The sequence below is a fragment of the Indicator indicator genome, chromosome 34, assembly GCF_027791375.1.
Source record: "Indicator indicator isolate 239-I01 chromosome 34, UM_Iind_1.1, whole genome shotgun sequence".
Taxonomy (NCBI): domain Eukaryota; kingdom Metazoa; phylum Chordata; class Aves; order Piciformes; family Indicatoridae; genus Indicator; species Indicator indicator.
The window spans coordinates 7,773,079-7,787,405 of NC_072043.1; positions in this window are offsets into that span (position 1 = coordinate 7,773,079).

Below are 14,327 nucleotides of genomic sequence, written 5' to 3' on the forward strand. Positions count from 1 at the left end.
CTGAAGGCTGGGGGGCAAGAGGCTGAGGCCAGACACTTGTCAGTGGTGTCCTGTGCCAGGACAAGGGGCACTGGGCACAAACTAGAACCCAGGAGGTTCCACCTCAGTGTGAAGAGAAACTTCTTTGGTGGGAGGGTGCTGGAGGCCTGCAGCAGGCTGCCCAGAGAGGTTTGTGGAGTCTCCTTCTGTGGACACTTTCCATCCCCACCTGGATGTGCTCCTGAGTGCCCTGCCCTGGCTGACCCTGGATGGTCTCTGGAGGTCCCTTCCAAGCCCTCCCATGGGGAAAAGGGAGATGTGGGGAGAAAGGAGCTGCCTGTGACTTGTTGCTGAGGGATCTTAAACACCAGGAGCCTCCCTGTGTGGGAATAATTCCCCTGCAACAGGCTGGAAGCCTGTTGCAGGGGAATTATTCCCACACAGGGAGAAGAGAAGCTCCCAGCTGCAACCCAGCTCAATGCACACCACCAGCTGCAGCCTGGAGAAGAAAAAATCCTCTTTAAAATCAATCTGTGAAGCCAGGACAGGCTCCATGAGCACCACCCAGAATCAATTGCAGCTTGCTCTGCATCAACTCCATCCCATCATTGACTGACAACTAATCCCAAACCAAGGTTAAGTGTGACACAGCTCAACTTGCATCCCAAATGAGCTCTTTGGCCTTGCCCAGGGGGCAAAGCTCCAAAGCTCCATCATTTCCTAACCTCCCTAGCCCCTGCCTGAAGGTTGGGATTTCAGGGTGATTTTTGGAGGCTTCACTTCCACTTGCTCCCAGCCAGCTGCAGCTGCATGGAGAGGAGCACAGCTTCCCCCCTCTGCAGTTCTACTCCTCCAATTTTTGCCCAGGTGCCCCTCAAGCACCACATTCCTGGAGCCCAGCACCCCCAAACTTACAAGGGGATCTGAATTCTACATCAAAAAGTCCCTGCTCTGGTGCTGGCTGCTGCATGCACATCAGGAAGGGTTTATTCTAGAGGAGATTCCAGAACCTTCTGCTGTCAGAGACTTGATGGAAGTCATGGTGACCTCCAACAGCATTGGAAATCCTTCTGCTATCCCAAAATTCCACCATGGGGGTGGGAAGAGACCTCTAGAGCTTATCCAGTCCAACCCACACAATCCAGCACGGCGCCCACAGCAGCTTGCCCAGGGGCACAATGCCCAGGGGGGGTTGGAAGCTCTCCACACAAGGACACTCCACAACCTCTCTGGGCAGCCTGCTCCAGCCCTCCAGCACCCTCACAACAAACAACTTTCTCCTCTTCACGTGGAACCATCTGGGCTCCACTTTGTGCCCAGTGCCCCTTGGCCTGGCCCTGGGCACCACTCAGCAGAGTCTGGCCACAGCCTCTTGCCCCACAGGTGCCCTTTAGCTCTTGCTGAGCATTGCTTAGATGCCCTCTGGGGCTGCTCTTCTGCAGGCTCTCAGCCCCAGGGCTCTCAGCCTTTGCTCCTCACACAGCTGCTCCAGGCCCCTCAGCAGCTTCCCAGCCTCCCCTGGACTCTCTCCAGCACTTCTCTGTCCCTCTGCAACTGGGGAGCACAGAACTGCCCCCAGGACTGCAGCTGTGGCCTCAGCAGGGCAGAGCAGAGCAGAGGGGCAGCAGAACCTCCCTTGCCCTGCTGCCCACACTCTTCTCCATGCCCCCAGGACACCCTTGGCCTTCTTGGCCCCCAGCCCACATTGCTGCTCCTGGGCACCTTCTTGGCCCCCAGCACTCCCAGCTCCTTCTCCTTGCAGCTGCTTCCCAGCAGCTCCCCCCTGCCCTGTGCTGCTGCAGGAGGTTGTTGCTCCCCAGGGGCAGGACCCTGCCCTTGCCCTGCTTGACCTTCAGGAGCTTCCTCTCTGCTATGATTTGATAAGAATGAGAAACACAGTTCCAAAGGGAATGTCTTCAGCTGTGTGTTTCATTTGGTTGGGAGAGTTGTGGCTGTTCAGCCTGGAGAAGAGAAGGCTCCAGGCAGACCTCAGAGCAGCATTCCAGGACCTGAAGGGGCTCCAGGAGAGCTGGAGAGGGACTTTGGACAAGGGCTGGGAGTGCCAGGATGAGGAACAATGGCTTTGAGCTGGGAGAGAGGAGATTGAGAGTGGAGATGAGGAAGAAATTGTTGAGAGTGGGGGAGGGGAGGGACTGGCACAGGCTGCCCAGGGAGGTTGTGGATGTCCCCTCCCTGGAGGTGTTCAAGGTCAAGCTGGATGAGACCTTGAGCAAGCTGTGCTGGTGGGAGGTGTCCCTGCCCATGGCAGGGGGCTGGAGCTGGATGAGCTTTGAGGTCTCCTCCAGCCAACCCATTCTGTGACTCTCTGAATTTGCACTCAGGAAGGAGAGACTCCAGGTGGATCTTTGGGCAAAGTTGGGACTGAGAGCAAAAGACCAGAGAGGAAGCAGCAGAGAGCAAACCCTGGGCACTGTTGTTTGCTTGGGGGCTGTTGGTTAAGTGTCCATTTCCCAACCCCTAACTGGGTTTCCACAGCTCACTCTGATCCTGACAATCCTCCAAGCAAGCTGGGACAGGGCTGGAAGGCTGCAATGAGCTAAATAAAGATTGTTCTAGGGATGGGAAGGAGCAGCTGTGAGCTGCAGGAGTGAGAAAACAGCAGCAGGAAGGGGAGGCTGTGCCCTCTGAAAATGGCCATCAGGCAGAGGCTTCATTTGGTAATTGCTGCTGGAAATGACTCACAGAATCCCAGGATGGCTCAGGCTGGAAGGGACCTCAGAGCTCATCTCCTCCAACCTCCTGCCATGCCCAGGGACACCTCTCAGCTGGACTCAGCTGCTCAAGGTCTCATCCAGCCTGGCCTGCAACACCCCCAGGCAGGAGGCAGCCACAGCCTCCCTGGGCAGCCTGTGCCAGAGTCTCACCTCCCTCCTGCTGAAGAACTCTTCCTCAGCTCCACTCTAACCCTGCTCTGCCTCAGCTCCAAACCATTCCCCTTGGCCTGTCTCAGACACCCTCAGCAAAAGTCTCTCTGCAGCCTTCCTGCAGGATCCCTTCAGGTCCTGGCAGGCAGCTCTGGGGTGCCCCTGGAGCCTTCTCCTCTGCAGGCTGCACCCCCCCAGCTCCCTCAGCCTGTGCTCACAGCAGAGCTGCTCCAGCCCTTGGAGCATCTTTGTGGCCTCCTCTGGCCTCTCTCCACAGCTCTGAGTCCTTCTGCTGCTGGGGACAGCAGAGCTGGAGGCAGGATTGGAGGCAGAGTCTCCCAAGAGCAAAGCAAAAGAGCAGAATCCCTTATCTTGTCCTGCTGCCCACACTCCTCTGGCTGTAGCCTGGGATACAATTTGCTCTTCTTAGGCTGCTTTGGGTTTCTTTTTTATTTTTTTTTGGTTGTTGTTGTTGTTTTTCTCCTTTTTTTGGATGGGTTTCTTGCTTTGTTTTCGAGGGCAGCTGATGTGGCCATGGGAAATCAGAGCAGAACTCTGGCAGCTGCCTCCTGTCTCTTCCCTCCTCCTGTTTGGTCAGTGTGAAAAGTTGTCACTTGACACTGCTTTGGGTGCTTTGGTGTTGGTTATTTTCTTTTTTTGTTGTCACACCCAAGGCTCCATCTCAGCTTCAGCCTCTGCCACAGGACAGGAGAGATGAAGGGAAGGAGCTTAAGAGCATTATGGTTGCACACAGAGAGTGATGGCTCAGTGTCCACATGGAGACCAGTGGTGTCCCCCAGGTGCCGTGGGCAGGGGGATGAGGCCCCCTCAGCAACTCTGTGGGTGACACCAAGGGGTGCAGAAGGGAAGGGATCCATCCACAGGGACAAGGAGAGGCTGCAGAGCTGGCTCCAGGCACAACCTCAGGAGGTGCAACAAGGCCAAGGGCAAGGTCCTGCAGCTGGGGCAGGGCAATGCCAAGCACCAGCCCAGGCTGGGTGAGGAGAGGCTGGAGAGCAGCCTGGCAGGAGAAGGGCTTGGGGCTGTCATAGAATGGTTTGGGTTGGAAGGGATCTTAAAGCTCATCCAGTTCCAACCCCTGCCATGGGCAGGGACACCTCCCACCAGCACAGCTTGCTCAAGGTCTCATCCAACCTGGCCTTGAACACCTCCATGGAGGGGACATCCACAGCCTCCTTGTTCCAGTCTCTCCCTACCCTCACTGGAAAGATTTTCTTCCTAATCTCCAGCCTAAATCTGCCCTCCTCAAGCTTTCAGCCATTTCCTCTCACTCTGTCACTCCCAGCCCTTGTCAAAAGTCCCTCCCCAACTTTCTTGCAGCCCCCTTTAGACACTGGAAGGCTGCAGTGTCAGTGGGTGACAAACTGCCCAGGAGCCAGCAATGGTCCCTGGCAGCCCAGCAGGTAGCTGTGTGCTGAGCTGCATCCAGAGCAGGGAGAGCAGCAGCACAGGGAGGGGATTCTGCCCCTCTGCTCTGCTCTGCTCAGATCCCACCTGCAGCACTGCCTCCAGCTCTGGGGCCCCCAGCACAAGGAGGACCTGGAGCTGCTGGAGAGGGTCCAGGGGAGGCCACCAAGATGATCAGAGGGCTGAGAACCTCTGCTATGGGGACAGGCTGGGAGTTGGGGCTGTTCAGCCTGGAGAAGAGAAGGCTCCAGGGAGACCTCAGAGAAGCCTTCCAGTACCTGAAGGGGCTCCAGGAGAACTGGGAAGGGACTTTGGACAATGGCTGGGAGTGCCAGGATGAGGAACAATGGCTTTGAGTTGGGAGAGGGGAGATAGAGACTGGAGATGAGGAAGAAATTGTTGGGGGTGAGATTGGGGAGAGACTGGAACAGGTTGCCCAGGGAGGCTGTGGCTGTTGCTTTCCACTCCTGTTGCTGTACCCTGGACGATGTAAGCAGGTGGAAAAAAGCTGATTTACAAGCCGCACAGAGACAAAGAAAAGCATGGGGGCTAACACATCAAGGGAACATCCTAGCACCAAAAAACTTTTGCCAATTAGTGTATTTTGAGGAGAGAGACTAAATGGAGCTTGCAATTCTGGCCTAGCTCTTTCCTGTCACCAGTTACAGCCATGTCTAAGCAGGTGGAAAAAAGCTGCTTTACAAGCCGCACAGAGACAAAGAAAAGCATGGGGGCTAACACATCAAGGGAACATCCTAGCACCAAATTTCTTTTGCCATTTAGTGTATTTTGAGGAGAGAGACAAAATGGAGCTTGCAATTCTGGCCTAGCTCTTTCCTGTCACCAGTTACAGCCATGTCTAAGCAGCTGGAAAAAAGTTGCTTTTTAAGCCGCACAGAGACAAAGAAAAGCATGGGGGCTAACACATCAAGGGAACATCCTAGCACCAAATTTCTTTTGCCAGTTAGTGTATTTTGAGGAGAGAGACTAAATGGAGCTTGCAATTCTGGCCTAGCTCTTTCCTGTCACCAGTTACAGCCATGTCTAAGCAGGTGGAAAAAAGCTGCTTTACAAGCCGCACAGAGACAAAGAAAAGCATGGGGGCTAACACATCAAGGGAACATCCTAGCACCAAATTTCTTTTGCCAATTAGTGTATTTTGAGGAGAGAGACTAAATGGAGCTTGCAATTCTGGCCTAGCTCTTTCCTGTCACCAGTTACAGCCATGTCTAAGCAGGTGGAAAAAAGCTGCTTTACAAGCCGCACAGAGACAAAGAAAAGCATGGGGGCTAACACATCAAGGGAACATCCTAGCACCAAATTTCTTTTGCCAATTAGTGTATTTTGAGGAGAGAGACTAAATGGAGCTTGCAATTCTGGCCTAGCTCTTTCCTGTCACCAGTTACAGCCATGTCTAAGCAGGTGGAAAAAAGTTGCTTTATAAGCCGCACAGAGACAAAGAAAAGCATGGGGGCTAACACATCAAGGGAACATCCTAGCACCAAATTTCTTTTGCCAATTAGTGTATTTTGAGGAGAGAGACTAAATGGAGCTTGCAATTCTGGCCTAGCTCTTTCCTGTCACCAGTTACAGCCATGTCTAAGCAGGTGGAAAAAAGCTGCTTTACAAGCCGCACAGAGACAAAGAAAAGCATGGGGGCTAACACATCAAGGGAACATCCTAGCACCAAATTTCTTTTGCCAATTAGTGTATTTTGAGGAGAGAGACTAAATGGAGCTTGCAATTCTGGCCTAGCTCTTTCCTGTCACCAGTTACAGCCATGTCTAAGCAGGTGGAAAAAAGCTGCTTTACAAGCCGCACAGAGACAAAGAAAAGCATGGGGGCTAACACATCAAGGGAACATCCTAGCACCAAATTTCTTTTGCCAATTAGTGTATTTTGAGGAGAGAGACTAAATGGAGCTTGCAAGTCTGGCCTAGCTCTTTCCTGTCACCAGTTACAGCCATGTCTAAGCAGGTGGAAAAAAGCTGCTTTACAAGCCGCACAGAGACAAAGAAAAGCATGGGGGCTAACACATCAAGGGAACATCCTAGCACCAAATTTCTTTTGCCAATTAGTGTATTTTGAGGAGAGAGACCAAATGGAGCTTGCAATTCTGGCCTAGCTCTTTCCTGTCACCAGTTACAGCCATGTCTAAGCAGGTGGAAAAAAGCTGCTTTACAAGCCGCACAGAGACAAAGAAAAGCATGGGGGCTAACACATCAAGGGAACATCCTAGCACCAAATTTCTTTTGCCAATTAGTGTATTTTGAGGAGAGAGACTAAATGGAGCTTGCAATTCTGGCCTAGCTCTTTCCTGTCACCAGTTACAGCCATGTCTAAGCAGGTGGAAAAAAGCTGCTTTACAAGCCGCACAGAGACAAAGAAAAGCATGGGGGCTAACACATCAAGGGAACATCCTAGCACCAAATTTCTTTTGCCAATTAGTGTATTTTGAGGAGAGAGACTAAATGGAGCTTGCAATTCTGGCCTAGCTCTTTCCTGTCACCAGTTACAGCCATGTCTAAGCAGGTGGAAAAAAGCTGCTTTACAAGCCGCACAGAGACAAAGAAAAGCATGGGGGCTAACACATCAAGGGAACATCCTAGCACCAAATTTCTTTTGCCAATTAGTGTATTTTGAGGAGAGAGACTAAATGGAGCTTGCAATTCTGGCCTAGCTCTTTCCTGTCACCAGTTACAGCCATGTCTAAGCAGGTGGAAAAAAGCTGCTTTACAAGCCGCACAGAGACAAAGAAAAGCATGGGGGCTAACACATCAAGGGAACATCCTAGCACCAAATTTCTTTTGCCAATTAGTGTATTTTGAGGAGAGAGACTAAATGGAGCTTGCAATTCTGGCCTAGCTCTTTCCTGTCACCAGTTACAGCCATGTCTAAGCAGGTGGAAAAAAGCTGCTTTACAAGCCGCACAGAGACAAAGAAAAGCATGGGGGCTAACACATCAAGGGAACATCCTAGCACCAAATTTCTTGTGCCAATTAGTGTATTTTGAGGAGAGAGACTAAATGGAGCTTGCAATTCTGGCCTAGCTCTTTCCTGTCACCAGTTACAGCCATGTCTAAGCAGGTGGAAAAAAGCTGCTTTACAAGCCGCACAGAGACAAAGAAAAGCATGGGGCGAACACATCAAGGGAACATCCTAGCACCAAATTTCTTTTGCCAATTAGTGTATTTTGAGGAGAGAGACTAAATGGAGCTTGCAATTCTGGCCTAGCTCTTTCCTGTCACCAGTTACAGCCATGTCTAAGCAGGTGGAAAAAAGCTGCTTTACAAGCCGCACAGAGACAAAGAAAAGCATGGGGGCTAACACATCAAGGGAACATCCTAGCACCAAATTTCTTTTGCCAATTAGTGTATTTTGAGGAGAGAGACTAAATGGAGCTTGCAATTCTGGCCTAGCTCTTTCCTGTCACCAGTTACAGCCATGTCTAAGCAGGTGGAAAAAAGCTGCTTTACAAGCCGCACAGAGACAAAGAAAAGCATGGGGGCTAACACATCAAGGGAACATCCTAGCACCAAATTTCTTTTGCCAGTTAGTGTATTTTGAGGAGAGAGACTAAATGGAGCTTGCAATTCTGGCCTAGCTCTTTCCTGTCACCAGTTACAGCCATGTCTAAGCAGGTGGAAAAAAGCTGCTTTACAAGCCGCACAGAGACAAAGAAAAGCATGGGGGCTAACACATCAAGGGAACATCCTAGCACCAAATTTCTTTTGCCAATTAGTGTATTTTGAGGAGAGAGACTAAATGGAGCTTGCAATTCTGGCCTAGCTCTTTCCTGTCACCAGTTACAGCCATGTCTAAGCAGGTGGAAAAAAGCTGCTTTACAAGCCGCACAGAGACAAAGAAAAGCATGGGGGCTAACACATCAAGGGAACATCCTAGCACCAAATTTCTTTTGCCAATTAGTGTATTTTGAGGAGAGAGACTAAATGGAGCTTGCAATTCTGGCCTAGCTCTTTCCTGTCACCAGTTACAGCCATGTCTAAGCAGGTGGAAAAAAGCTGCTTTACAAGCCGCACAGAGACAAAGAAAAGCATGGGGGCTAACACATCAAGGGAACATCCTAGCACCAAATTTCTTTTGCCAGATAGTGTATTTTGAGGAGAGAGACTAAATGGAGCTTGCAATTCTGGCCTAGCTCTTTCCTGTCACCAGTTACAGCCATGTCTAAGCAGGTGGAAAAAAGCTGCTTTTTAAGCCGCACAGAGACAAAGAAAAGCATGGGGGCTAACACATCAAGGGAACATCCTAGCACCAAATTTCTTTTGCCAATTAGTGTATTTTGAGGAGAGAGACTAAATGGAGCTTGCAATTCTGGCCTAGCTCTTTCCTGTCACCAGTTACAGCCATGTCTAAGCAGGTGGAAAAAAGCTGCTTTACAAGCCGCACAGAGACAAAGAAAAGCATGGGGGCTAACACATCAAGGGAACATCCTAGCACCAAATTTCTTTTGCCAATTAGTGTATTTTGAGGAGAGAGACTAAATGGAGCTTGCAATTCTGGCCTAGCTCTTTCCTGTCACCAGTTACAGCCATGTCTAAGCAGGTGGAAAAAAGCTGCTTTACAAGCCGCACAGAGACAAAGAAAAGCATGGGGGCTAACACATCAAGGGAACATCCTAGCACCAAATTTCTTTTGCCAATTAGTGTATTTTGAGGAGAGAGACTAAATGGAGCTTGCAATTCTGGCCTAGCTCTTTCCTGTCACCAGTTACAGCCATGTCTAAGCAGGTGGAAAAAAGCTGCTTTACAAGCCGCACAGAGACAAAGAAAAGCATGGGGGCTAACACATCAAGGGAACATCCTAGCACCAAATTTCTTTTGCCAATTAGTGTATTTTGAGGAGAGAGACTAAATGGAGCTTGCAATTCTGGCCTAGCTCTTTCCTGTCACCAGTTACAGCCATGTCTAAGCAGGTGGAAAAAAGCTGCTTTACAAGCCGCACAGAGACAAAGAAAAGCATGGGGGCTAACACATCAAGGGAACATCCTAGCACCAAATTTCTTTTGCCAATTAGTGTATTTTGAGGAGAGAGACTAAATGGAGCTTGCAATTCTGGCCTAGCTCTTTCCTGTCACCAGTTACAGCCATGTCTAAGCAGGTGGAAAAAAGCTGCTTTACAAGCCGCACAGAGACAAAGAAAAGCATGGGGGCTAACACATCAAGGGAACATCCTAGCACCAAATTTCTTTTGCCAATTAGTGTATTTTGAGGAGAGAGACTAAATGGAGCTTGCAATTCTGGCCTAGCTCTTTCCTGTCACCAGTTACAGCCATGTCTAAGCAGGTGGAAAAAAGCTGCTTTACAAGCCGCACAGAGACAAAGAAAAGCATGGGGGCTAACACATCAAGGGAACATCCTAGCACCAAATTTCTTTTGCCAATTAGTGTATTTTGAGGAGAGAGACTAAATGGAGCTTGCAATTCTGGCCTAGCTCTTTCCTGTCACCAGTTACAGCCATGTCTAAGCAGGTGGAAAAAAGCTGCTTTACAAGCCGCACAGAGACAAAGAAAAGCATGGGGGCTAACACATCAAGGGAACATCCTAGCACCAAATTTCTTTTGCCAATTAGTGTATTTTGAGGAGAAGAGACTAAATATTATCTTTTAAAACTCACATTTCCCATCATATCTAATCACTTTCCTTTTCCACAGTTACATCCATTTCAAATATTAATTACAAAATCTTCAATAACAATCCCACATATCACCACATCAAATCCCACTATTTCACACCCCACCCCTTTTACCTCATACCCCCCCCCCAAAACAAAATCCCCAAATAATAAAATAATCTTATATCTCCAACACATTATATATCCAAACCATTCCAATCACCCAAACCCTTACCACCCCTAAAAATCATATCCATTACAAATCCATTTTATTCTCCACAAACACATCCATCAAACCAATCCTCACATATCCAACCTAAAATCCATTTTTATCAAACCCACATCCACTTTCACACCACCATTATCCCCAACCAAACAAATCCAAAAACTATACAAAATCTCTCATTCTCTTCATATACAACACTATTATCCAATCAAAATACATTCCTATCCTATAACCATACACCATAAACATCCCCATACACATCATTATTAAAACAACACCATCTTATATAAACAAAAACACTCCTCCCATATACCAAATCAACCTCACATTTTCTCAAACACCAACCACTTTACACAACCAAATCCTCACCAAAAAAATGACATAATTCAACAAAATCCATATCCGATAAATGATTTCAGACGCAATTAATATATCACCTCTCGTTGATATAAAAGTATTATGTGATTTTGTGAATCCTTGATACACATAGTGTTCTGCTATAAATGCTGTCAAAGACATGACACTCTGTACACAACAAAGTGTGTCCTGAGACTACATATGTTGACCGTTGATTTAGGAGCTAGTGAGAGAGAGTCTTAGAGTATACAACACTGCATCCAATCTGACTGAGCAATCTTCCACGCCCCATATAGTGTGACACACATGTGTGCTATACTCCCTATACATCTAATGTGATATACGTAAGTACAAAACTCAATAATCAATGAAACACCAATGCACTACACAACGCATATGCACACTCTCTCTACCATACCACGCTACACCCCCCCCACTCAGTGTACATTCCGTAGTCACAACTACATACAACCCAATAACATCGTCTCCCCCCACCTCTATGCGCCCTCCATATACCACCCCACACAGCTCACACTCTCATATCGTCACAAGACCATACTCATTTATACCGCCAACCACTCGCAGAATGTGTGTTATCAAATACTCTCTAATATGTGTGAGTAAATGTGTATAGTATGTCACAAGTGATGTCTGCAAACGTGAGCTACAATCCGTTCTACCTTTACATTGTATAGAGCATTGTGCCACTCTCCTCCCACACACCAATTGTGTACAACACTAGACTATATCACAACTACCACGCCAATGTGAAGAGTATTGCACAATAATGATACACACAATGTAGTCCCACTACTGTCGTGTTACATCAGAATCATGCAATCTCTATAAACTTGTTACAATGAACAATAGAGTGTAGTCCACCTCACCCTCACCATACACTATCTACTAGTCTCTCTTACAACTATGCAAGCCGTAAAAACCCTACTGTCTATACCTCGCCGTGTTCTTGCATGCGTTACGCACATCACACATCTCAAGTAAATCGCTTCCCCATTCCTATGTCGCTCTAGTCCACTGTGTACAATACCTAGTCATGAGATGCAATGTTTATATTCCATAATCACCATGATCATCGTACAATGCACATAGACAGATTAGACCTAGTTATCATGAACATAAGTACCAATACCATTGCTCAAAACAACCTTAGAACCACAAATCCCCCCCTATGACCCTCTCCCACTACCACAAAGAGATCACATAACCTATAGAAATCAAAACTCCTGTCTCTCTCATTCTAATAGAAGACGATACTAAATATATTCATACAGTGACAATGTCCTGTTTTCTGCTATGTCTCACACCTTTCAAAAAAAACTCCTATGTGTGTGAAAGTGTGTGATAGCAGATTAAGTGATGTCCTCAAATAGACCTCTGATGTCCAAGTGCTGTAATCACTGAGTCTCAATACATCTACTTCCCATGTAATGACACATAGTCACCTTATGTATATACATTTCTACTATCTCAGTTCACACAAAAACCACACAAAATTACTTGTCTAGTTGTGTCCCAAAGTGTGTTGTGTCACTACTCTCTCACCCTGCACTAGCGAGTGCTAGTAGTCTCTCTCATGAACGATAACTCGTTCTATCAGTTCTGTTCCCTCACTGTGTGTGTCATGCCCGCTGCGTACTCTGTGTGCCCTCTGGATCTCACACTCCCGTGTAAGCCACGTTATGTAAGTGTGATCCACTCACACTCACACCACAGTACTGCCACCCCAAATCTAGTCACACACACTCACCTATTTCCACAACCACAGTCCCCAATGCCACATTCGTCATATATAATCCACAGAGTGATATTTAATACTGGTCACAACTCATGATCATATACTGCTACTCTAGAGATAGAGAGATACAATAAACGCTCATGTCGTGTATTGTCCAAGTCATTCTAAGTTCCCGTCCAGAATAGTGCTCTGTGTCTCATAGACTAAACAAAGTATACCTACCCCACATGCACAAATAACACCATAACGATGTATCACACTATAGTATAATACCGCATGCACTCACACTTCATAGTACTAACCATCTATACATCTGTCGCATATCTGACAATTGTCTTTTGCTCTCTTCATTCTCCTCATATTTGTACCGTCTCAGAGATATCTCAATGAAATGTCATGAAAACTCCTGCCGTGTGTGTGTGCCATTCACTCGCCGTTCTATCCACGTACTCTCACACCACTTGTTCCTTAATCTATAAGTTGTCGCAGTCGCCATGTATGTCACTATACACCTTACCACTATACCCTTATCTCTACGCCAAATTAAATATTTTTATTGTGTCCAATTACACATTTACATCACATCTTATATGTACAGTTCTCTTACACTATGTTACACTTCAGACAGTTGTATATGGTCTCCTCGCTCAAAAGATCAAGTCTCTAGTCAATGATGTGAGTGTTAATGATTACAACCCCTCAGCCCTTACTCTTGTGTTTTTGTCTTTGTGTGTGTGTATTGTGTTGCATATAGTGGTGTTATTGTCCCAGAATACGCACACCTTATCCTCTTGTGTTGTTTCCTAGACTTGTGAGCACGCGCAAGATTTCCCAGTGTGTCACACCAGATTTAGTATGCATTCAAACATACGCTCTCCAATGTAGTACAGTAATCCAAGCTTCTCTAGACTTGTATATGAAATCCCTTGCACCGTGAACCTTACTGTGCCCAACACTGCACAATTAATCTTACAAAACGATCTCGCTCAAATGTCCATTTCCAATCTCCTCTTGAGTGTGTGCTCCGCTAACGATAGCACTATACACCTCTCATTAGATTTACGTGTGTTGTCTAGATTCTCACACCGATAAGAGTAACATCCTTAATCAATAGTGTATGCCCAACAAATTATATATAGACGCCACCGTATCACCGCATCACCTATATGCGATAGTACTCGTAATATTTGTCTTCCCACCACCCCTTCATGAAAGAATATAAGTGAATGATGAACTAGTTAACGTATACCGCTGTATGACTGTCTATCATGCCACCACCTCTCTCGCTCTAGCTCAGCTTCATGTTTGCTAATTACGATGTCACAAACTTCACTATCATGCGCATGTGAACTCATCCTTCGATACCCATAGAATAACGTAAAGTGACCACCTCAGAATGATCCGAGCAACACAGACACGCATTCATATAAATCCATTACTCAGTTGAAGTCTGTCGTCGATCGCTAGCGCTCTCCACCCCCTCTTTGACTGTCTTGCATCACTCTCCTAGTATACCGCACACCATGAAGCATTGCACTTTCGAGTAGTGATCGAACCTCATCTGTGAATATAGACTCCCTTAGATAGATGAACTGCTCTTAGAACACTTTACTCATTCCATAAACTCAATATCTTTCAATAACACAAGATAAATATCTATTAGTTATACTAATCTCACTAAACTTTACTTTCCAAAATATCACCACTTGCGACAGAACAGTGATTCCTAGATTGTAACGATTGTCACTGTTTTTACGTAATGTCTTCTGTAATACGTTCATGTAGTTGTCTTGTATAATATCTCTGCCAAATATGGTGAGTGTGAGACTCTGTTCAATTGTGTGTCTAATCATTAGATGCTGGCTTCCTTTACTATCTATGTTCTGTGTTCTCGTATGTAGAAGATACAACTCTCAGTGTACTAACACACTAATGATAAAAGTCAGGCTCAGTAGTAGTCGATGTTGTTGTATATCATTATGAGAAAAATACATTTGCCTCAATGTAGTAGTGAGATCTACTCTCAAAATCTGTGATCCAGTTCTCAGGCAAAGATATGAAG